The 24,701-nt window shown below is 37.0% G+C and overlaps 1 protein-coding gene and 1 long non-coding RNA gene across 8 annotated transcripts in view; one reads left to right on the top strand and one right to left on the bottom strand.

Annotated features, from left to right (window-relative positions):
* The window catches only part of Lar (tyrosine-protein phosphatase Lar), a 152,663-nt gene that overhangs the window by 115,651 nt on the left and 12,311 nt on the right, over positions 1-24,701 (bottom strand). For all 7 annotated transcript variants that reach the window (XM_070209009.1, XM_015172573.3, XM_032437775.2 and 4 more), the window contains exon 2: positions 11,676-11,777. The gene's annotated coding sequence lies outside the window, so the exon portion shown is untranslated. The remainder of the gene's footprint in view (positions 1-11,675; positions 11,778-24,701) is intronic.
* On the top strand, positions 4,146-12,044 carry LOC116651438 (uncharacterized). The gene is made up of 3 exons (XR_004304437.2): positions 4,146-5,436; positions 7,322-7,440; positions 11,883-12,044. It is a non-coding gene; the product is annotated as an uncharacterized lncRNA (long non-coding RNA).

Raw genomic sequence — 24,701 nt, 5'->3', positions numbered from 1 at the left:
ACGAATGTCAGCAATGGTTCAAGTTGACAGCAAGAAGAACTTTAGCTGTCACACACGTCGTATGCGTGTTATGAGTGTCTCCAAAATGGATTCCAAACGCAAATACAACAAGTAAAAGTGCTCTTGCCATGAGTGGATACTCTAGTAGATACTCTGTACAACTATTCATATACAAACTTGGCCAATAATATATATATATACAAAATGGTCGGAGCTGCCGTCTTTTGCCATCTTTTGTTACATACAATTTTACAAATATAAACTTTTATAAACCCTTTTAGAGATTTCCAATATTCACAGGGTATTCAAATCTGCCCGAGATGTCGCAAAACTTCATTTAAATATTGCTTTGATAGAGCACATATAGAAAAGGAAAAAGCAACAGCTCTTATAAAGGTAAAGTAAACACACATACACGCGCAAGATAAAATGGGCGTCAGCTCTTAAAGAGTGGGCGGGGATCCGGGAAAGTAGTTGCCACAGCTGTCGACTCTAGTAGCTGCAATTTTTTCCATATTCTTTTTACCACATATTTTTCATATTTTCTTTATTTCTTTCTTTTTTTTCTGCGTTGGGTCTAATAAAAACACTTGACACCGAAACGAGCAAAACAAAGTGCTTGTGGGAGCCACGAAATGAGATGAAGAATGTGGGCAGGTAGGGATTGAAGAACGACGGAAGTAAGACGGAGAGCAGGCGCTTTAAGTATGTTGTGTATAGCTTTGATGCAGCTTTAAGAATTTTAAGACAAATGCGAAAAAAAAAACACGAAAAGCATCTTATCAAAAATGTGAAACTCTTGACAACTGTAAAACTGTGCAAAACTACTTCATCAGGCGCTTAAGTCTTGAGGTCCTTTTCGCAAGCTGTTTGCCTTTTAAAACCAACTAACAATGTAAAACAACATAACTGAGCTGCTTTTACTTGGCTTAACTGCAAATTATCTCTATGGCAAACAATCGAATGCTGCAAAAGTGGCTACAAAATAACAAAAAAAAAAGGACAGCAGTTGCTCCAAAGGACGACACTGAATGCTACACAATAAAAAGCAGCGCAAAAGTATGCTACAAAGTAGCAGCAGCAGTAGCAGCTGTCAAAGGACATGAAAAAGGACCAAATGCGAGCATTTGCAGTTTTAATGCGGCAACTAAATGTTCTTCACCTTCCCCCCCTGCCGCTGAATTTTTTTCGCTCCCTCAATGAGCTGGGAGTTGATTACAAATCCAATGCTTGGCTTATGCGAGCGTGCGATTTGTTGCCTTTGATGCGATTCATAAGCAAACTTCTTGAAGTCAGATCGAATATTACAAACGCAAAGGGAGCAGAAAAATTGCCTATTTTTCAGCGTGCTCTATCAATTCGCTGGATACGTTTTAAGAGCTCGTGAATTATTGAAGTGTGTGGAACTTGCGTAAACTATTTCTTGTTCGAAAAAAAACTTAGAGCTTGAGTTATTCCCCTTTCTTAAAAGTTTACCTTAAAGGTAGTATTAGTCGTGCTATGAACTACGAACGAAAACCTCTTGCGGAGCTGCATTAATCAATAGGTATTATGACATTCAAACGATTCAAATGTCAAAACACAGCACAATTTTTGCACTGAAATGTTTATAATTTGGCACAAATTTGACAAATATAAGTATAATACACATTTTTTACGATAGGTCAGTGTGCGTGTGTGAGCTTTTGCCGATAATAAAAATTATAAAAATAATTTTACGAGTTTATTTTATGTGCAAAAATAGAGCTGTATTTTAAATTTCAGAGCACGAACTGCACAACCAATTTTATAGATAGCTTTTTGGGGCCGGCAAAAAATTCGGACACATAAATAAAACTGAGTTTTACTAAAATTTAATCGGAATTATATCCTCTATATAGTTTAGATAGACAAATTTCAATTGTCAGCCCAAAAATGCATTTGACAGTCGATTCAACTTAAAGCCATCTATCAAAAATGGCAGCGTCCCTTTTTTTCGGGCAAGTTTCCATTGAATAGTTACGCTTACGATTAACTGCCTGGAAATTCACTTACTAGCTACCCCCAAAAAAAAAACACTAACTGTGTCAATTTCTGGCGCATCCTTTTCGCTTGCTTGTCCCACAAAACTTGAGGACAATGTCCATAGCAAACATTTCAATGCCTTTGCCCAACCAGCAAATAAAGAAAAAAACGCCCAGAAAATCACAGCTCTTCGCCCAAAAACGATTTAGGCCGCAATCCACAGACACACACAAACTTGCACACATGCACAACAGTGACCATCAGTCGCAGTCGCCGAAAACGTGACGCTTGTTTTGCGCTGCCCAAAACAAAGGCAGGAAATTTGGGCGTCAAACGCTCTGCCACGCCTCTAGCCTAACTACAAACTGGAAAACTGTTAACGCGTGCTTTAAGCCAAAGGCCCGAGGAGAGCAGCTCAAAATTGTTGTACCGCTCGTAAAAGCCAAAATGAAAATAGATAAAAAATAAAACGCTCACACACACACACTAACACACACTCACACACCCGCACGCATACACGCTCAGTGCAAAGCAACTTCATTTTGTAAATCAATTGAATTTTCAATTGTGTGTGCGTCGGCGAGCAAGAAGAAGCAGCAGCACCAGAAGTGGAAAAAAAAAGGCGAAGAAGGTAACATAAAAGTCAATGCGGGCACAAATAAAGGAAACGACACTATTACCCGGGACCAACAGCAGCAGCAGCCACTGTGCCAGGACAATGACACAGGACAACAACAACAACAAAAACAAACACAACAGATTTTGATTTTGGGTTAGTTTCCTACCTCCCCTCCGGCCCACATCACACGACGCCCCTGACGCGACCCTTGCCCCATGTCAATTGCTGTGAAAATCGTTTCATTTTGTGAAGCCAAATTTTTTGGGTTCGTAATTTTTTCTTGTTGTCAAATAGCTATAAGAACTTTAACTATATTTTAGCATTGCATAAGCAAATCCTCTGCCATGCCTAATAATCTAAAGCCTAAACGACATTTTAAGGCCACACACAAAGATCTGTTCTTCTGCTATAAATTGAAACAAAAATTTAAATTTGTTTTATTTTTTACCAGTTCTTTAAGCGCTTCAATGCAAACATTAATTAGCTGTTGGCGTACGTTGAGCTAAAAACTAAAAAAAAAAACGCAAACAAATAAGAACAGTTAACCGGCACGCGGTAAACACGACGCGACGCGTGGCATGCGTTGAAAGGCGGGGGAGCTGAGGCAGGCTGGGGCGGTTTGGTGTGTAACGAGTATTAACCGAGGCAAAGCCGAAGATGTTGACGTTTTCAATTCAAACTCTTCAACAAAACACAAGTATTTATATATTATATATAATATATTTATTTTTTTATATTTTTAGTATTTTATTGGAAATTTTTAAAGCATTTTTTAAACAATTTTTTTGTTGTATTTGATTGTTAATTCTTTTCTTTTTTGTCACACACAGCGCGCTCAGTTTCTTACAGGCTGGTTACATCCTGCCAAATCCCGAAATTGTACTAAATACGTACAAAACTTTTACGATTGGCCAAGGCTCAGCACCAGCCGCAGCGAGCAGATGGTGTGTGTGCGCGTGTGTGAGTGGGTTTGTGTGTGTGTGTGTTTGTGTGCCAGCCGAGGCTCAACGAGCAGCCTGAGCGAATAAACGGATTCGGCAAGTTACTGTGGTGAGTTTTTCGTACGAGCAACGAAGCGCTAACGAAGCCCCACGAAACCAACTCAAGTGAGCTAAAGAGAGCAGCGAAAGTGCTGCTGTTGGAGTCGCATAGGTGGCTCAATTCGGCTCAAAAGTGCAAGAAAAGAGAATGTAGAGCACAGCATGAAGAGAACATAAAGTGTGAGCGAACGAAAGTAGCTCAGCTTGAGCAAAGTTGTAAAGCCTTCCAAATTGTAACTGACTCAAGCAAGGTACAAACTTTGACTAAATTAATATCATTATTAAATACTGTATTTAAAAAATTGATGCCACTAAATAAATGAATTTATTTTTTTGATTTTAAATCCAGTAATTTTATAACTTTTAAAATATTTATTTCAAGCGTAGAAATTATTTCTAAACGTAAAGAAAATATGCCTTTGTTAATATTTTGTAATTGAAGCCCACTAAAGAACATTCAAAAGAGAGCAATACGTAGCTCACTCAAACATGCAATTGGCAGTGCAGCTAAAACTCACTCACAAATGCAGCTCAAAGCATAACTAAAACAAGCTGCAACTCAAACATTGTTCGCAATAATGTCGCTCAAAGAGCTGCTAAATAAGAGTCGAATAAAGTACTCAAGGTTCATGGCACTTGTGTACTTGTGCTCAATTGAAAACTCAATCCAACTAAGAGCAATTCATAGAAAGCTCAGTAGCAAGGATAGCTTAAAACGCTCAAGAGCAGCCAGGCGACTCGCAACTCAAGCGGCACAAAACTCAACTCAAATTCAAGCAGAGCAGCAGGACGTACAGTACAATTACAGGTCTCAACGTCTCTTTGAGCTGCCATAAAGGAAATGAGCTGCGCTCAAATATGCAGACTCTTTTTCAAAAAAACTCAATTCACACACAGCAAAGAGCGAAGTGACGCTGCAGTCAAACTCAACTCAACACAGGACAGGGAAAAGCTTTCGGCTATGCTCGGCACAGCGTCGCGTTTAACTTGGCTCGTGCGTGGGTGAATTTAACGAAGCTGGCCAATTCGCAAGGATTGAACCGCCTTGCCGCGTCAGTCTTCAGTGGAGCGGCGTGCTGTGTGCTAAAAGCGGCAGGTGCAAAAGGGTAATGCTCGACTGCTGTCGCAGCAGCCGCTGCTGCTTGTGCGGCGAGCGAATTGTGTTGCATACTTTTTGGCGCGCGCGTTTGAGGCTGAGTTTATGTGAACTGTGACAGACACAGAGACAGTCGAGAAAGTTGCACAAAAAAACAGACAGTTGCAAAGGCAAAGCAGACGTTGCGATTTACCGTTGTTGTGGCGCCAGAATGGCTGTGTGAGTGTGTGTGTCCTGCTGCTTGGCCCCAGGAGACATTTAACATAATAAAAACGAACGTGTGCGGCATTCGTTGCTGTTTTTCAACTGCAAACGTGTATGTGCGTGTGCTTGTGCTGGTTTTGTTTAATGCTAATAACACACAGATAGTACACGCACACACACACACACAAACACGGGCACACGCACACTTAGTAGAAACAATATTGCAAATGTGTGCGGCAAAGCAGTTGGCAAAAGTGTCGTAAATCGTTTAGACGGCAAACGTGGCAAGCGCTCAGGACACGGACACAGGACAAACGCACACAGACTCACACACACACACACAGTTGCGCTGCCAGGACGATATGTAAAGGACAAAAGCCAGCGTGGGAAAAAACATATATATTTTTATATATTATAAAGCAACGCCACAGGATGCTGCCTGCTGATAGCGACTGCTCCTTTGCTTAGTTCATGTGAGTATAAACATGCCAGCCTACTCCCCGTCGCCATACCCATTTCCCACACACACGCACACACACTCACACACACTCACACACACCATCAACAACTGAATGAACTTCATAACGGCACTTTCTTATATTTTTTTTTGGCGCGCGAACTTTTATGAGGTTTTAACGTAAATTCGAATGTTTGAATTAGGCGGAGTCCTATTCCTTGCCACAGTTGGAGGCGTGATAAATTTTTATGTGTGCACACGCACACACACACACACACACCCACACCAACACATATCGTTAGGGTGTGCCGCCCAATGGCCAATTAAACCGCAAGTGCCGAAATCGAAACTGATTAATTTGTGAGCGTTCGCTTCCGTTTTTATTTTAGCAAATGGTTTTTTTTTTTAAGTGTGCCAGCCAAATGATTTGTTGAGTTTTTGCCTTTGATTAATTGCTCATATAAAGGTGACAAAAATGTACATGAAAGTGATCAAATGCATTGTGAGACTGAACGACTGTAACATGCCCTGTGTTAAGATAATTCTTTTTCAGAGAATATCTATTAGAATTTTGTAAAGCAAAAATTGTGCGTAAAATCGCATATTTAATTTGGGGGAAAATATTTTAAAAGTTGTGCCCGCAATCACATTTTACGAAAAAAATGTTTGTGAAAATAAAATCTTTTTAATAATTTTCTAACTTTATAATGTACAAGTGTTCACAAATTGAATTAAAAGATATGATTTATCATAGACAACCTTAGATTGAACAGTTCGTTAACAGAGGCAGTAAAAGGGACATATTAAATAAAATGATTAATATGCCGACATAGAGAAATGTGTATAAATAAAAATTATTTTGAGAATCTCTTTTTTATTAATTTGGTAATTTATATTTCAAGCAAAAGTCCATTTGTAATTATTACTAAATATAAAGAAAAAGTCTTTGCTCATAATTTATGGAAGAGAAAAGAAGACAGACAGTAATTCAGTTATTTTAGCCATAATATTTTAATAACAACGCTAAGCAGTAAAACCTTCGACATAAAGTTTTATGGTACTTCAATTTATATAGGCGGGATTCCTATACATACTTAATAATAATAGTCAATAATTGCGAATATATTTTAGTCATAGCATTTCATTAACAGACCTAAGTAGTTAAACCTTTAAAATAAAATTTTATGGAAAATAAACTTATTTCTATACGTAGTTATGTGAAATACTATATTGTTTGTTGTAAAGAAAAGGCAAGGAAGACATAGAGATGGGAACATAAAATTTCGATTTTTACTGTTTTTGATCGGGGTTTATACAAGCTATTACTCTCTATTGCCCTATCATAGCCTTGATATAGCTTTTCACAACAACAGAACACATGAATTGCCTAAATGACGCATGCAAATTAAACTTTCCGTTCGATTTAAATTAAAAAAAAAATTATGTTTGATTTGCAAATGCATATACGTTTTTAGGCATTGGCATATTTTTGGCTCGTTTTAAAGGCCCGAAATGCAAATGTCAAATTGCCGCATGCGATGCGCAAAATCAAAAGCCAAACACAGAATTAACAAAAACAAACAAACGAAAACAAAAAATGACACAAATGCTGCACGAAAAATATTTGCAGAAAATTGTTGAACATTTTACGGGCCAGCTTTTGCAAAATATGAGAGTACAAAAAAACAGGATTATGATAATATATTTATTTTTATAATAAAATTTAAAAACCAGCAAAATTTCTGTAAATTATGAGAGACCAAAATCACATTTCAGCACACGCAAAAGCAAAAAAAAAAAATCCAACAATTTCTTGTGAATTTTATTTAAGCAATAAATCAAATAAAATATGAGAAATTGAGAATTATTTGACTATCGCTCTTTTCATTTATTTGTTTTAGGCAAAGCAAACGTAACAAATGAGAGACTGACAATAAGAAACAAGGAAATGTGAAGGCTTCGATCACAGATAGAATGTTAAGAGGCTGCCTTTTAAATAGATATTTTCATCCAAGAAATGGTAAGTTTTCTTAAACCATTTAATAGTTGAATGCGTTTTTTTTTTTTGTATATAACCTATAAGCTATAAAATATTCTTATTAAGAGCTAGGCGTTGTTCTTATATTTAATTTATTAAGGGTAAATGTTTGAATTTTAAGAAAAAGGAAAAAGGCAGACTTAATTTTCATAAACAAACTAAAGTTAAAGTTAAAGTTTCCTTACGTATTTGGCACACCAGATATTTTATTCCGACATAAAAAGAACGTTTTATCGATGTTTAAGAGAAATTAGTGTATATGGACACTTTTAAATATTTTAAATATCTTCATACATGAGATGTTTTTTTCTAACAGTTTATCGATATTTTAATAGGGTTAGTGTAAATCCTTATTTAACAAACATTAACGTATCTCAAAAAACATATTTCATATGAGAGCTACATAACATAATTATCCAGTTGGTTTTCAAAATAGTAATCGACTAGTTTGCAAACCAACAGTCGGGCAACAGATTGGACGGGTTTTAATATATAAGCCCAGCTCGTTGTTTCGCTGCAAGACATGCACGACACATTATGGAAAAATGAGAGCGTAGTCTCTGCAAGGTTTCCTTTTCGAGTTTTTGCTTTTAAACTGTTTTCATCTGACTTAAAACAAGTTTTCTCTTAATTGTACCTTATCATTGACAATTTTTTATATATTATTGCCTTTAGTATCTATTATGTTTAAAACTGATTAAATTCGAAAAGTTCCTATTTTCCACTACCAGAATATATAGGTTCTGCTAGATTTCCAATTCGAGTTTGTTGTTATATATTTTTTTTATTGGAGACTATGCTGAACGGGTCGTTCTTCTATATATCAATTTGTTCGCTTACTTGTGTCCCTTTATGTAACATTATTGTAAGCCTTAAAATATTTTAAAAGTAATTTTGAAACTGGGCATCCTCTTTTTGTATAGGCCATAAATAGAAGAATCTTTTCTATAATTAATTTTAAGCTCGATTACGATAACCCTTGATTTAAATTTAATTAAAAAAAAAAAAACATAAAACATAAATTTTCTGCACGCAATTTTAATATTAGACAATTCCCGATTCCCAATTGTTGAAGTATTCACAAAGTGAAGTCTCTTTCCTTTTTATATATATTCCACTGACATACCTTTAGAAATTTTTTATATTTCATAGCCGTAACTGTGCATCATGATTAATAGTCAAAAAATTCGAGTCAAAGCACCATTCAAACCAAATCCCATAGGTCCACTGACAGTGAAAAAAGAGGCGCTCGTAAAAACCCACTTCTTGTTGGAGTTCCATAATATGGTCGCATTTTGTCTGCATTTTTATGTGCTTAATCCTTTTTAACTTTCCCTGTATAAAACCCTATATATATCTATAACCGAACAATCTGTCACTTTGTGACAATAATGAAAACTTTCGCACATGTGCAACAACCACAAGAACAACGAGATAAAAATATATATTTGGCGAGTTGAATCGTAAAAATCTGTAAACTGCGTAGTCAACGCCAAGCGCAACAAGCAAATGCACTCAAAAAACGGGAAAGGCTACAAATGCAAACAAATCTATAAAAAAAAAAGAAAAATAAAATGACGACAACAAAACGTGTCAAGTGATAAGCAGAAGGAGCGAAATGATGCCCCAAAATGTGTCCCCTGCAGTTTGCAGTTGCAACTTTACGAGCCAAAAGAGGTTCAGGCGAGCAGCCGGCTCCACCTCAGGCTTTTGCAGTGTCATAAAAGCTGGTGGCACGTCGCTTGGCCCATTTGATGTTGCATACTTTTGCGCGTCTGTTAGTATTAATTTGCTGAGGTAACTTGCCCGCATGCCAAAAGCGAGGCGCGGTGTGGAGCATGAGACGGGGCCAGATTCAAGGAGCCGTTCCTGCAGTTCATTATGCATGCTTGTCCGAACGTTGTGCTTTGAGGCACACACACAGCAAAGAGAGAGAGGGAGTGAGATCAAGAGGGCGGCGGGAATGGGAAGAACTTGCCAAGTTTTAGCAATTTCATTTTCAATTGACTGGCGACCAGGACACGCTGCCAGTGTTGGCTAACCAACAGCAATTGAGCGTATGAAATGCCGCAAAAGCAGAAGCCCACACAAAAGTTCAGCACACACATGCGAGCACACACACACATACACACACACACACACACACAAAGACACTAGAATCCTTTGCTTTCAATTCGTTTCCTTTCTATAGCAGCTACTTATTCTATTTCAAGAGTGTGCGCGTGTGTGTCTATTTGCCTAGTTATTGGGTTATCCCCAACATTTTACAACACATTAGAGATAAAGGAGAACTAGCGGGCTACACTCAGAGAAATAGTTAGGCACGTTGTGCGCAGATCAAGCACCAAATCCAAGCATGAGATTGGTAATTAAAGAACTTATTTCAATTTAAATTTTCATAGCATACAAAATATTAATATATTGTCAATTATTTTATAAACAACCAATCTAATCCTCTTAGATGTTCGTGTGAGTAAGAACCCAAGCAGTATTCTTAAGACATACTAATCAAATTCGGTTTGTTCTAATCGGAGAATCTTATTTCGTTGATAATAAAATCATTTTATATTCTATTCCATTCTATTTTTTTTTCTAATCTAACCTATTCCTTAAACTATTTATAATCTTAAAATTCCCAATTACACATGTTTCACGCTTGTTTTACGTTAGAAAATTATTGTTCGAAATAAAACCCGATACACAGAAGACTTTAAAAACATAAGTAAACATACAGTTAAGAAAGAAATTGGTCATACTGATTATAGATTGGAAATATTTCTTTAAGTGTATGTTGCATGTGTGTATTGCAAAGTTTTCCAGCAAAATTACGCAGTACAGACACGCACAATTCATTTGCAAATAGAACCGTTTAATTTGTTGCCTTTTGTGCCCGCTGATATCCTTGATATTCACATGTCCGGGCGTCGAACAAAAGTTACAACTCTTAGAGGCATGGGCGGAGTAAAAGGGGGCCAGCTAGGGCAGCAGGGGGCTGCTTAAGGCCCGCATATAACGCACACAAAGGCGCAGTCGAGATTACTTTATGAACAGAACCTTCTATTATAGCTGGCAAATGGTGGCGCTGCCCATAAAACAGAAGCTGTTCAATACGCTCCGCAGTAATTGCGAACTCCCACCCTACACCCCCCCCCCCTTCTCCACGACCACCCGACTATGCAAATAGAAGGGCCCGAAGAACTGTATTTGCACTGGAATCGTACGAAAAGTCTAGACACTTGGAAAATCCGACTCGATTTTGCATTGGCACGTAGCTTTGCTTTCCTTTTGCCTAATGGCCAAATCATACGTTCAACTGGCAGCGATTTGATAGCCTTCAGTTATGTGGCCAAAGATCTGGCACCACTTGACAAATGAGACCACAGCCGAACGAGAAAGTGTGTGCGTCCCAAAAACCGGACATCATGCGATATGCAAAATGTGCTGCGGCTCATTGGACAACAACATTGCGTAGCGTTTTTGATTTATTGACGGTGTATCGCACGAGTGAAATATGGGTTGCCAAGAAGAATCCTTAACTGAAGAGCCCTTAAGTTAAAACAAATTAGAAAAAAGCTGATTAAACCAGCAACTTTTATTCGCAGAAGTGCGCGCCTATACCATTTGGGAATTGTAAGCGAATACTATGAAAAATTTTAAGATTCACAAGAAACATCTTTCGTATTTATGTTTATCCAAAAAAAAACATTCCAAAATGTGACTAATTTCTTAATATTTTTGTTTATACTCTACTCGTAAAGTATTAAATATATTTGAGAACCGATATATTATGGAATTGTTAAGTAAACTCAAATAATATATTTTAAGAAAAAAATATTTCCTTTTTTATAAAACTCAACGCAGAATACACAATATAGAATTTGAAATTTTTATCATTATACTCTCTGGTCTGCATTTAAAATTAATCATTTTTTGTGAGCACATGAGCTTCTTTTAAGGGGCATATTATATGTGTGTTGTATAGAAAATTCATATTCCTCCTCCAAAAAAAAGGAAGACAAGAAAGACTCAAAAGAACAAGCATATATATCGCTCTACTGTATTATATCATGAATTTCATCGCATAAACGTCATTTGTTATTTATATTATACTTTTTATATGTTAATTTTTCGTTTTCTTTATAAAAACTGCATATCTTTATAGAATCATTAAAAAGAGTTTTTAAGTATTTAATCAAACAATAATAAACGCTACTCACGTTATTAAATATCGCCATAATTTCCCACCGTTGTCGTTGTTCTTGTTGTTGTTCTCATCTATCTCTACAGCAGTTTATGCGTTTCGATCAGCACATCAGTAGCTATAAGAAAGAGATAAAAAATATAAGATTTTTGATTAGTCTTAAGTCTTTTCAAATAACAATAAATTTTCGTGGCTAACAATAAATTGTTTTTATATTCCTTAGCTGCTACACTTGGAAATCTTTTGCTGTCTGATGGATGGACTCTTCAACATATTTTTATTTATTTATTTTTTAAAAAATTTGAAAATGTTTTATGTGCCGCAACAATAAAAGTAAAAATATTGCTATAAATAAACCAATTTTCCAACAAAACTGTCAGTCAATAAAAAAATAAAAAAAATTTAAGAGACTTTCTCATGGTTGGGCTTTTGGGTGTGGTTGGGGCAGGTGGGCCCAAGGACTGGGTCGAGGCATGCAGCGGCATTTATGGGCACAAAATGATTGTTATTATACCTTCTTATTATTATTATTGTTATCAAAGCCAATGTCAAGCCCCGGCGGAGTCGAAAGGCCCACAGCAGGCAACGGCACAAGTCAGCAGAGCCGGAAACGGCGACAGCCAAAAAACGTGCCAGGCATAAGGAGAACCGCACCACACTGGGGCGTAACACCCGCATACACCTACACATTATGTATATCTGTGTGTGTGTGTGCGTGCGTGTGTTGTGTGCAAAAATTTATGTTTTGTTTGTTTATTTGTTTATGCAGTGCTTTGTGAACTGTTCTCGACTCCCCCCTCACTTTGGTCATACTTTTACACACCTGCGCGCACACATACACACGCACGCATCGCAGTAGCTCATGCAAATTTATACACCTGCCCGGACGCCATAATAAATATTCGCCAAAAATATCTCATTTCAGCGCCTTTTGTCTACCTGCTTTTCGCTGGCTTGTCACGTGTCGGCATCATTACCGCACGTAGCGCCGTTATTTATACAAAATGTATATCGTTTATAGCGACAACCAACCCGCACCCCTAACTCTGAACAGCCCCACAAATACATGAAAAGAATAAAATTGGTACACTACATATACACAATTGTACGTAGCACGCCGCGTTTTGATTGCACTTTCACAAAAGTACAAGAAAAATGCTAATATACTAATTCATAATTGAATTTATTCGAATTAAAGACACGCATTTACCACCCAGGAAGGTGGATTTCCCCATAAGATTCATTTGAACGTTTTTGAGAATCTCATCATCTTAGCTTTCACAAACATAGCCAAAGCTAAAATTTGGGCTCTGGACATGTCAGACAAACAAATGTTCGTAATAGAAATGCCTGAGTAGCACGCTTTGTCAGAAATTTATAATACCCAATGATAGTGTATATGTATGCATGTTGAGAAGAAAAGAAATTTAAATCATCTGGCAGTTTATTTTTCTGTTTTTGGGGTCTGAGCAATTTTGCTAATTGTTCAATTCATGTGGAGCGGCTGTAGCAGCTGCTGCTGTCGCTTTGTTGTTGCTTTTGGTCGGTTTTGTCGCTTTGTTGGGGGGCTGTTGGTTGGACGGTTTGTCGCTTTAGCAGCTCCTTTGGGGCATGCAATTTACGACACATGTGCACGGCCGAGCGACCAAGCCAGCAACTAGGCAACAGAACATGGGCACAATGTCGGACCTGCTCAGAGCGTTACAGTTAATTTGTTGACAGCTTAGTTGCCCAACACTGGACGGAACCGAACGGCATGGCACAGAACCTAACGGAATGGGACTCAAACGAACTGAACTCCTTGGGGACTACAAGACGTCCATATATAGCGTCAGCCTCTATCCAAATGTGGCCAGCGAACGGCCAAGACAGCGCGCAATTGTAATTAGTGACTATGGTAAATAGTTTCGGAGGGGGTGGTATGAGGGGATGTGGGGTGGTGGATACAAAGCTGTTGAGGAAATTATATGGTATTTAATGAAAATAGAGATAGAAAAACGGCATTTACATAAGCGTATACTTAAAACACATATTATATTTAAATGAAGATTGTTTCTTTTAAGGCAAGAGGTCATAATATTTAAGAGAGACAAAGTTAAGAATAATATTTAATTGAGATAAGAACATATGGCAAAGGGATATGAGGGAAAGAAAAATTTAGAAAAGAGTAAAAAGCAACACGTTAACCATGTAATAAATATTAAAAAGAAATTTTTTGCTGTTCTAATTTGATATATTTTCTGTACTGTCTATTTGTTTAGCTCATATTCATTTTTTACTTATACATTTTATTAATTATAATTTTTTTTATATATATCATGCCTGTAAATCAAGGTATCTATCAAGCTTTCCACTCAACTTCCTATTTCCTGAGTAGAATCTTATTATGTTCACAACGCGCGTCCACTCTCCTACTCTAGTTATATACGTTGTCTTGCCAACGCATCCTTGGACCATTGATGCTGTCCCTTTAGGCCGTGTAAATCTAAGACACACACACACACATAACTAAATATAAAGATAACCGCATTTTTTAGTGATTTGATTATCAATTGCCCAGCACGAGAAACTTAAAACTCATACCTGAATAGGGGGGAACCAGGTTGAAAGAAAGAAAAAATATTGATGTTCTCCCCATTTCGTTTCGTTATAAATACAATTTGGACTTCAATTTTCAATTGCTGCTGCTTCTGCTGCTTTGCCAGCAAAGATGTCAAATTTCAACGTCAACGTTGTCGTCAACTAATTGGGTTTCAGCGCTCCTCAAAGAAAGCAACACCAAAAAAAAAAAAAGGAACAACATTTTGCCAGCAGGTGGAGAAATGTGTAAAAGAAAAAGATTAAATTTCCTTGTTACGACTTACGGCTGAGCACAAAATGAGAAAAAGCGACAAAAGTGAAAATAAATATTGAATTATTGATATACAATACATATTTAATATATACGAATGTGTATGAGAACGTGTCTGAGTGTGAGTGTGAGTGTGCGTGTGTGTGTGCATATCCATGCATACATACATGACTTGAGGAACCAAGTTGACAAAAAAGAATTTCATATGTATATTTGTATTTACTTATCAAAGGGTTTTATTTCGCTGAGGCCTCATTTGAAATGCAGCTGACAATTTGAGTTCGGCAACTAAGAGCATAAAATTTTCATAAAAGCCGCTCAAAATGCGTTGATGTATTGAAAAACCAGGCAAGACAGCTTTGCGCCTTTCTCTGCGCTTCACAGCGCGCTGAGCTGATTGAGTTTGGGTAGGGGGTTGTTTTGGATGTCAAATTTGTTTTAAGCTCGATGGCGAATTGGGATTATTATGAACTGAATATAAAAAAGATGTGAATACCTGTATATGTTCAATGTTTTTACCCGTAAAATATGCTTTGAATTTTTTTTAATTCCGATATTAACATAAAATGTATTTATAAGCGCGATATCAACATTGTTCCTCCCAGGTGAAACGTTGGCGGAATAATGGCGAATTCGTTTCATAAAACAGCCGAGTACTGTATTTAATTCCCTTATTTTTTGCGCTCCACTTAGCTTATTGTCAGCGCAAATATTTGTTTGTTTGTCTTTTGACGTAAGACGCAGCTACCCAACCACACAAGATACGCCGTAAGGGAGCACCCGCAGCCCACCCAAGCGCTAGGTATTTTTTCTAGAGGCAGCTCAGATGGGTAGGATAGGAGCTGCTGTGGTGCTGAGGCGCATGGCTTATTTCGTTTTACGAGTACGCTTTGGGCCCGGACCCAGGCGCAGGCAATATTTTGCATGTTTGCATACAAAATATCATATTTGCTGAGATTGTTTCATTAAAAAAAAAAAAAAAAAAGAGGCAACGCAGGCAGGTGGTGCTGCCTAGAGCTGGCAGCCACTACCCTTAGGCATGCTAGTACGTGTTTAGCTTTAGCACCTACACAGACACACACACTCACACACATACACACACATACACACACCACATGCGTGGACCATAAAATGGTCATATTACCAAAAAGAGCGGCAAGTGGCGCGCTGAGAAAATTGGTTTTGCCACGCACCATGCCAACAGAAATAATATAATATCTGTGAACATGAGAAAAAGTATAGAGAAAAAATCCACTTGAAAGAAAGCTAGGAAAACTGTTTTCGACTAGTTGTGCATGCCAAACAGGTGGACCGCTGTTCTGACCATAAAATTTACTCGTTTCGCATGTATTGAAAAGACATAAAGCCTAAAAGCGGCTCAAAGAGTTTTGTTTTCCCATATAAAAAGCAAACTTCAACAGCAAACAGAAGCTATAAAAAAATCGGCTGCACAAAGTTGGATTATTTTGAGAGAATATATATGAAGTAGGCTACATAATACGATTAGTATCTGATATTTCTCAGGTTAAATAAAGCAACTAATATTAATGCAGACTAAACAAGATTAAAGTACTAAGTTGTAAAAACTGTTATATAGCAAAAGATAAAAAATATATATATATTTTAGCAATTTATTGATGTATTTTTTTTATAAAATACTTGGTTAGACACTCGTTTTGTCGAGCATTAAGAAAAAAAATAAATAAGTAAATCTATAATCTTTCCATCTATCTGAAAATAATTCACTCTATAATTAGCAAAAACTATCTCTTTGAAATTCTTTTAAATTTCTGTAATTTACACTATTTATTTTCTACCCCCATTGAATATGTATTAAAAGCATTTGCTTTTAACTTTTTACCTTCTGCACAAAACATGAAATAGCGCTGAAACATCAAAATAGAGATACGATTTACAAGCTGCCACCGTGTCCCCTCTGGTATCTGCCAACCAGCCCTGGACATAAAAATGGAATAAACATTAACTTTCCATTTCAGTCAAGCTGTCAGCAGCCCAAACGTCCAAAAGTAACCCACTCTCCTAGCCCAAAGCCCCCAATTCACTATTCATGTGATATGCCTGCACTTTGTTGCTTTTTCTCTTTCCGGCTCGGGCACACACAGCTGCACACACCTTTGTACACACCTACGCCACAGAGTTACTCAATTATTTCGTTGACATTAAGCACATAAAAATACAAATAGATGACACCCAGCTACAACAACAACAACAGCAAAAACAACAACACAAAAAAAGGGACCACAACGAGTTCTTATAATGGTCTGACCGCCCACACCCGCTCCCCCTGCACAACTCTACACTTTCTCCCCTTGCCCAGGGCCAGGCAGCGATTTGTCTGCAGATACCTTTTTTGCCTAGGCCAAAAGGACGCCCGTCTTTATCGCAGATTAAGTGCGACATCGTCATCTAACGTCCACCCGAGCCCTTGCAGACACCATAGCATGCGCTAGTTATACGAAGTATTGTGCTGAAATGTGCTTACAGCACATTAATTTCTTGCACCTGGCATTAAGATAATTGTCGGCCTTTGTTTAGGATACAAGATACAAGATAATCGACTAAATTCCCTAGCCCAAATGAAAAAAACCTAAAAGGCAAAGGCAGCCTGATTCGAATAAAATGAATGGAGCGTGTAGCTCTTTAAGATTTATAAGTTAATTTCCTACCAAGATTCGTAAGCATTTATAAAAGAATTCATATTAAAATCAAAAATTAGTTGTTGCTTTAAAGTGAGAATCTCTTATAGTTGAATTCCTAGAGTTTCATTGAAATACACAACGTCTGCTTTTCATTCTGACGCAATCATCCACTTTTTCCCAACAAGAAAGGAGTCAAACGAAACATTTAAGGGTCAAAAGTTTAGAATGTAAAAGTTTTTTAAAGTGTGGATCGTGTAGTTTAGAAAGGTTCGAAGCACTTTTATATATATTATATATTATATGCCAGATCTTTGCCATATTCTACATGATTTTCGATTACTTTAAGCCTTAATTATCATTTTAAAAAGTTATATTACCCTCAGATGTTCCATAAAAATAACCTAGTACATATATGTACATACAAAAAATTATTCCCTTCAATGCTCTATACAACACTTTTGGCACGTCATTTTACAACACTTAATCAAATTAAAATTCAACCTTAAGTGACTTCCAGGTAATATAAATCAAAATACAAAAAATTAAGCACGCTGTCAGCGACTTGAATGCATCGCATAGAAATTAATCAAAAGAAGTAAACAACAAAAAATCACAAGAGCAGAAAAGCCGCGCAAATTTAATAAAATGAAATCAACTTTTAATGGCATTGTGAGTTGGGGAATGATGAAGATGGGGTAGTTAGACGACGGTAGGCAGTCACTTTGAACTCTGCTCAAGTCATAAAAATCAACCACACACACACGCAAGCCAAAGGCAATTGCGTGTAATTTAATAACAAAATAATAGGAAGCAATGACTTAAAAACTGTGGAGAGGGAGAAGCGATTGTGGCAGAAGCAAAACAACAGCAAAAGAGCAACAACGTAGAAAACAAAAGCCAAAGACAGGCGCTACGCGTGTGTAGTCATAAAATGTAATCATAAATTATATGCCTGCCCATTTGGCATTTGTGCTCAAGTGCAGTGTGTGTGTGTGTGTGTGAATGGAGGTGTGTAGTTGGCTAGAACAAAGTGCGTTTGCTGCCTACTTCTGGGCGTGGCCGTGTTGTCAACGCCGCCAATTTCGTAATATTTTGTGCTTTTTTTTTTGCTCTTCTTGAAAAATACTCTACGCAATGCCAACGCCTAAAAGCCGCTTAGTAATTGCTTATGAAATATGCAAAGGCCTTCGACTTGGACCTACAATCCCTCTGATCCCCCTTTTTCTCTTTTCTGCCCACCATCAACGAGCCCAACGCACCGCCCTCAGCCAAAAGCACGCACCCTTTTAGCCGGAAATCTTCATTGGCTTTTGCGGTTGGCCTGCACAGTGGGCCTAGCCTAGCATGACATTGCCACTTAGCGGCTACATTAATGGCAACGCCAAATGGCTCTCTTCAGCTCCCCCCTCAAGAGTCCTCTTTACGCTTACCCCTGTTCGCTTACAAACTGAGCGTGTAACGGCAAATAAACTAATACAAACGAAGCGGCATAAAACCGTAGCATACTTTTCTGCTGCGTATGAAGATGTAAGGTTATGTCTGTTGCTTCTCTTCCGACCGCCTCTCAGACGCTAACTGTTACATGAATATTTAATGCTGACATGTACAAAGTATACAATATATGTAGATGTACAGTTAGACATGTGCATGTCTGTTTATACATATGTACATTCTGTCTGTTTATATATAGCCGAAAGTTACGAAAACATCTGCGTTAAACAAATGACAAGAAAAATTGCACATGTTATCCGAAAGTTTCACATTTCGTAGATAATTTGTTGCCTTGGCCTCAACTGACAGCTGAGAGAAAAGAGGAACTGCGCTGCGCAACAGTTTGTATTTTTTTCTCAATTTTTATATTAATGCATACAAAAAATAATGTATTTTTGCATACATTTTGAAAAGCTTTAATTCTATTTGGAAACAACTGTTGGTTCTCTCATATTGCAATATAATTGCGTTTTCTCCCAAGAGTATAATTTTTTGTGCAACTGTTATGAATGTGAAATTCAATATGTGAATGTTTAATTAAAATCAATTTACAAAATAACAGAGAGTATAATTCATACAAACAAAAGTTAACTATTTCAATTATTTATATTTATAGCCCCTGCTTTTTATATACTGATTAAAAATGAATAGATATTGTATCAAATGATTATTTTATATAACTATCGAATTTTATTCATTTATCGATATAAATTCTACTTTTAAATGAATTCCATTGTTATTTTTTTCAGCGTACAAAGAACATATAATTTATACACGAACGCAAAGCGAAACATAAACTGTAAACGAGCTTGATTTGAATATTTTTATGTTTTGAATTTTAAACATTTTTGTGTATTTTGTTTTTTACGAAAATAAGTCCAAAAAGAAAAGCTTGACTGAAAAAATATTGCTTTTGACTGTCAAAAACCCGTCGCTTAACTTAACTTTAGTTCTTAAGGATCTTCAAAAGAGCTCTCAAATAAAACAAATGCCTGGTCTTCATATGCTAAGGGAAAAACAAACACAACAAGAAATTTTAAGAAATTTGTTTTGATAAATACTATCGATACCCATCAAATAATGAGCTAAGCCATTTTCATGTGGCATATCAAAAACCAAAGAACAACAGTTAGCTAATCAAATTGAATTTCTCATGTCATTAGACTTAAATGGTCGAGGAATTTCGTCGAGAATATAAACAAATAATACGCGAACAAACATCAGCTATGTGTTTGTGTGTACTGTAAAATCCCTTGCCACTTTATTATGTGACCAGGCCCACCGAAAAATGCAAAACCTTAATGTTCAAATCATTTAAACGAACCAACCCCTAGCTTAGCGGGAAACATGCGGCCCTCATCTGACTCTCTCTCCCCCTCTTACAACGAAAACAACAAAACAATTTAACGCTTTAATGATAATGATGTATGAACAACTAAAGACAACAAACAAAAGTTGTTGGACGTGTGCCGTTGTTGTAGCTGCTACTGCTGCTGCTGCTGCTTCTGTTATTGTTGTAGATGTGGTGGCAGGTTTGGGCCCAGGCCGCGCGCGACCCATCAACAATGCCAACGCTTAACAAGCTAATGTGCTTTTAATGGTCCCCATGTCCAGCTGATTATATCATATAGTTGGGGAGCAGGGTTTAACGACGGCGCAGGGGCTAGAGTGTAGAGGTAGGTAAGGCAAAGGCGAGGTCCAAGTAAAATACACAAATAATTAAAATTAATTATCTTGCAATTAGTTTACGATTTACTCATTAAGTTGGGCGGCGGACCATGTGCATATGTGCCATAGAGAACGTTGAAGAAGTATGCCGCAACTCAAACCTAATTACGACGATCATCCTTGTTATTATCATAATGAAGTTAGGAGGCGGTTGTATATGACAATATAATTATGATATTATTGCGTCTAACATTTCAATTGAGTTGTTTGTTTGATTTATGTGCAATTGCACAAGGCAAATACGGTCACACACACACACCCCTAAAGTACATACCCACACACACACACACACAGACAACTAACGCACACACCCCTCAACAAACACAGAAACATAGAGGACGTAATTTGTCATTTATTACGCATACGCCGTGTGGACTTTGACATTTAAGCAGCGTGTAGTTTTTGGGCAAGCGTACGTTTTATTGACATTTAACACACTCGTAAATATATTTTCAGACTCCTGGTACGCTGTACCCGTTCCCTTTGCCATCCCCTGCTGATTTATGCAGCTAGTGGGAACAAGGGTTTAGGCTTAATCTTCGACTTTCAACACTTGATTGCCTAATTACTAATATTTGGACTTGAATAGTTTTTAATTTGCTGAGAAAAAATCGATAAAGTGTTAAGAAAAACTCTTCTAAAGCTTGCTCAACCAAAAGATACTCTATAGCTATAAAAAAAAACTGCTTAATACATATTTTGATCAATTTTCATATTGTTATTTTTAAGATTAGACTTCATAAACCCAAACATATCAAATTTTCATTGCATATCTCATACAGGCTCTGTATTATGAACGTAAACATGTTCAGCTTTTGTACTCCAAGTGCTGCACCCACCCACACTGTGCACACACTTTCTTGCTTACAGGGTATCAAATATTACAATATTGTAAAAAATAATGATATGAAGCTGTGTACCCCTAGAAACCGCTCCTTGCCTTGCGCCTGGCGCCTGTGCGAATGTTGCCAGGCAAAGTACTTAACTGTCTGCTTATTATTAAAAGCCAGCTTAAGTGGCAGAGTCAAGCTAATTGAATTAACTTTTCAACCCCGTTGCGTGGTGCGTGAAAAAGGCTAAAATAACATACAACAAAAAAAGATGAAGAAAAAAAAACAAGAAAACAATAACAACATTAAGCAAAATGCAAAACAAGTTGCGCTAATGTTGATAAAGTGCCGTCAACTCAAAAAGATTTTACAATATTTCCCTTCAGCCCCAGACTTTCCACATAAACCTTAAATGCGTATACAAAGCAAAAGTGAGGCAAACGATGCTAAGTTTCGGCCTGCAGGGGCTTTATCAATGACCTTCATTTGTATATAAGAGTAAAATGAGTTAATAGTTTTTGAGAGAAAAGTTAATAGTTCAAATTAACTAAAAGTATAAAATATTCATAAAAAAATACTTCATTGTCTATAAACTTTATTTAGTTGAGGCATTTAGTTAATTCAACGTCCATGTTTTACATACTCTTAAATAAATATATTCGGTTTGGATTATGTTCCATATCCTTACCTTTACTTTTATTTCTCTAGATTCTTAATGGAAAATCAAGTACTGTAAATTGTATTACAAAGGAATATTCATTTTAATAAATATTGCTTTAGTCGTAAAATATGGCTCAATTGTAGATGTAATTTATATATTTTATCATCAATTTTATCTTTACAACACACTTGCAATTTCCAGTTCCTTATTGAACTTTTTCTTCGAATTTTGACCTTTGATTTAAACTCGTTATAAATAAAAGAGAACAAAAAACGCTGTTCCGGCTCATGTGATCAGCTTTCCATAACTAACTGGAAGGCTTTGCTCTATTGATGAATAATGGGGTTTCATCAAAGTAGCCTTTGTTGAGCGATTTAAATTAAGCTGGGTCAAGTGTGTAACAGTAACGGCCATGCCCAGGATTGTGTAGCGCTCAAAGTGGGTTTCATTTGCTTGCCCCAGCCACTGCCACTGCCACTGCCACCGCCTCGTGTCCCGGCCAACACGCTGCTGAGTAGTATCCTGGCTATCGGTTTACGCGCTATGCTTCGTTAAGTGCATTTTGAATTTTTAATGCTGCGCGCTTCTCAAAACTTGCACAAAGCAATAAAGGAGCGCGGGGCTTAAAAAGGGATCTTTCGCCAGTGTTGTAAGGTGACTCTAAGCACCAGAACTTAACGGGACGCTGCCTGATTAATTCGCTTTATTAAAAAGGCATACGGCTAGAACTAAGCGCAACATGTTTTTTAAAGCACTTGAAGCGGGGCGCAGCTGTTGCTGCGAACACAGAAATAATCAACACAAATTATGCTCAATGCGTAAATATGCCATGTTATAGGCGCCAGCCCCTAAACCACTGCCCTAACCGCCTCAAACCCAGGCTAATTAATTTTTAATCTTTGCTAAGCATTCCAACAAATTGTGAACTAACCAGGCAACCACCAAAGCGACCAAGCGACCAAGGCGGCCAAGGCGAGCAACGCGAGCAAAGCGTTTTGCGTATGTTGCACATTCACATATTTATCTTAATTTTATGTTGGCTACTCGTTTACTTCTTTTTTTTATACCCTGTAGCTTATAAAAATGTTTAAAAAAAAAAGGCCCTTCGAATGTTGTGCTAAAGTTGTTAGCAAAGCAGAGCAAAACCGAGTCTACAAGGCATATTTATCCATTACGATGTCTAACCACAAATCTCAGAGATTTATTATTAGAATATGAGCTCTTCTATATATACGATATATATATGTTTGTACAATTTAGCCTTGCCTAAAAATCATTTAAAATGAACAACAAATTCCTGATAAAAAAGTAAAACACTTATACTTGTGGAAAAATTTATAAATCAATATAAACTAATATAAAGCCAAGCTCATAAGATACATATATAAGTATCTATCAGAAGTCTACGATATTTATGACATTTATGTATCTTTAAATTTCAGAAAGGTCTAAAAATATATTATCGTTTAATTGGCATACACATATGAGCAAAAGTTTAAGCTACTTGTAGCTTTTATAAAAAGTGTATGAAAGAAATGTCATTCGGAGATCACTAGGTTTACAGGATATTTAGTAAGTCGATCACTTACGGCTTTCTAAGCCTGTTGCTATGATTTTCTTTCTGTAGCTTGTTGTTTTTTTTTTCATGATTTGCAAAAGTGCCAACAGCAGTGTAAGGGATCTTAGCCCAAGCCAAGGGGATTAATAAAAGGATTACGCAGCGGAAAATGCCAGCTGCGTTGTTGCCGACTTCAACTTGGCAATGGCACTGCCAATGCGGATGCGGATGCGGATGCGGTTGAGGATGTAGATGCGAATGTGATGGCAATTTGTAGCGCCAGCCAGTTGCCTACATATATTGTGGCGTTGGCAGGCAACGGGGGCACTTGCTGCAGGGGCTAATTGCGTTTCGCCTTGGCAGGCGTTGGCGTTGGCGTCGGTGTCGGCTCTACGCCCGCAATCTGCCAGGCTGCAGTTTTTGGGGCCAACTCTGGCACACTGTATGCATGGTCATATATTAAAAATAATCCATTCGATATCTGTTTTAATACTTCAAATTTATAGCAGCCGCTTACAGAAGCAGCAGCAGCAGCAAAAACAACAACAGCAACTGAAACAACATAAAACAAGAGCAGCAACAACAAAAACAACTCGCTGTCATTTTGAAGGGCTTTTAGCTTGATATTTTATTGCTTAAAGGATGTGCTGGGCAATAGCTACAGCGAGGGTGTTTTCAAAAACACTCGAACTTATGTTTTAGCTCAAATTTGGTATTTTTGAAACTTTAGGCAAAAGTATTCCATTTTAGAATTTATAATGCATATATATCTGTCCGTTTTGCAATACAAACCGCATCACACACCTTAAACACATTCTTATTTAACTGCTTCACATTACAAACCCACAGAATAACTTTCATTTGCCTTATCTAAAATATTGTATACCCAAACTATATCTAGATTCTGTGCAAATGCATTTTAGGTTAGCTATACTTTAATTAAACTATCTCACATGTAAATACAAAAAGAAAAACATTTTTACAAATGTATTTCAATTTCTAAACTAACGTTTATCAATTTTAATAGAAACTATTTATCTGATGGCAGCTTTTAATTGTCTCTTATTGAGAAAATCATTTTGTTTATATTTTTCAATTTGTGTAATTTTGATATTAAGTGTAGTTGCTGTTATTTTTCTATCTGTAAGCTGTTTATGTTTTCACAACTGCATTCTGTCCTTGAGCATACTTCAGTTGCGGCCCTCGCATAACGCGTTTTTGCCATTGTTTTCTTTTTTGTTTATGCACGCCGGCCATTTTAAT

Source organism: Drosophila virilis, chromosome 4, assembly GCF_030788295.1.
Source record: "Drosophila virilis strain 15010-1051.87 chromosome 4, Dvir_AGI_RSII-ME, whole genome shotgun sequence".
NCBI lineage: Eukaryota > Metazoa > Arthropoda > Insecta > Diptera > Drosophilidae > Drosophila > Drosophila virilis.
Note: the sequence above shows the minus strand (reverse complement) of the source record. Positions and strands in the feature narration are given on the sequence as shown.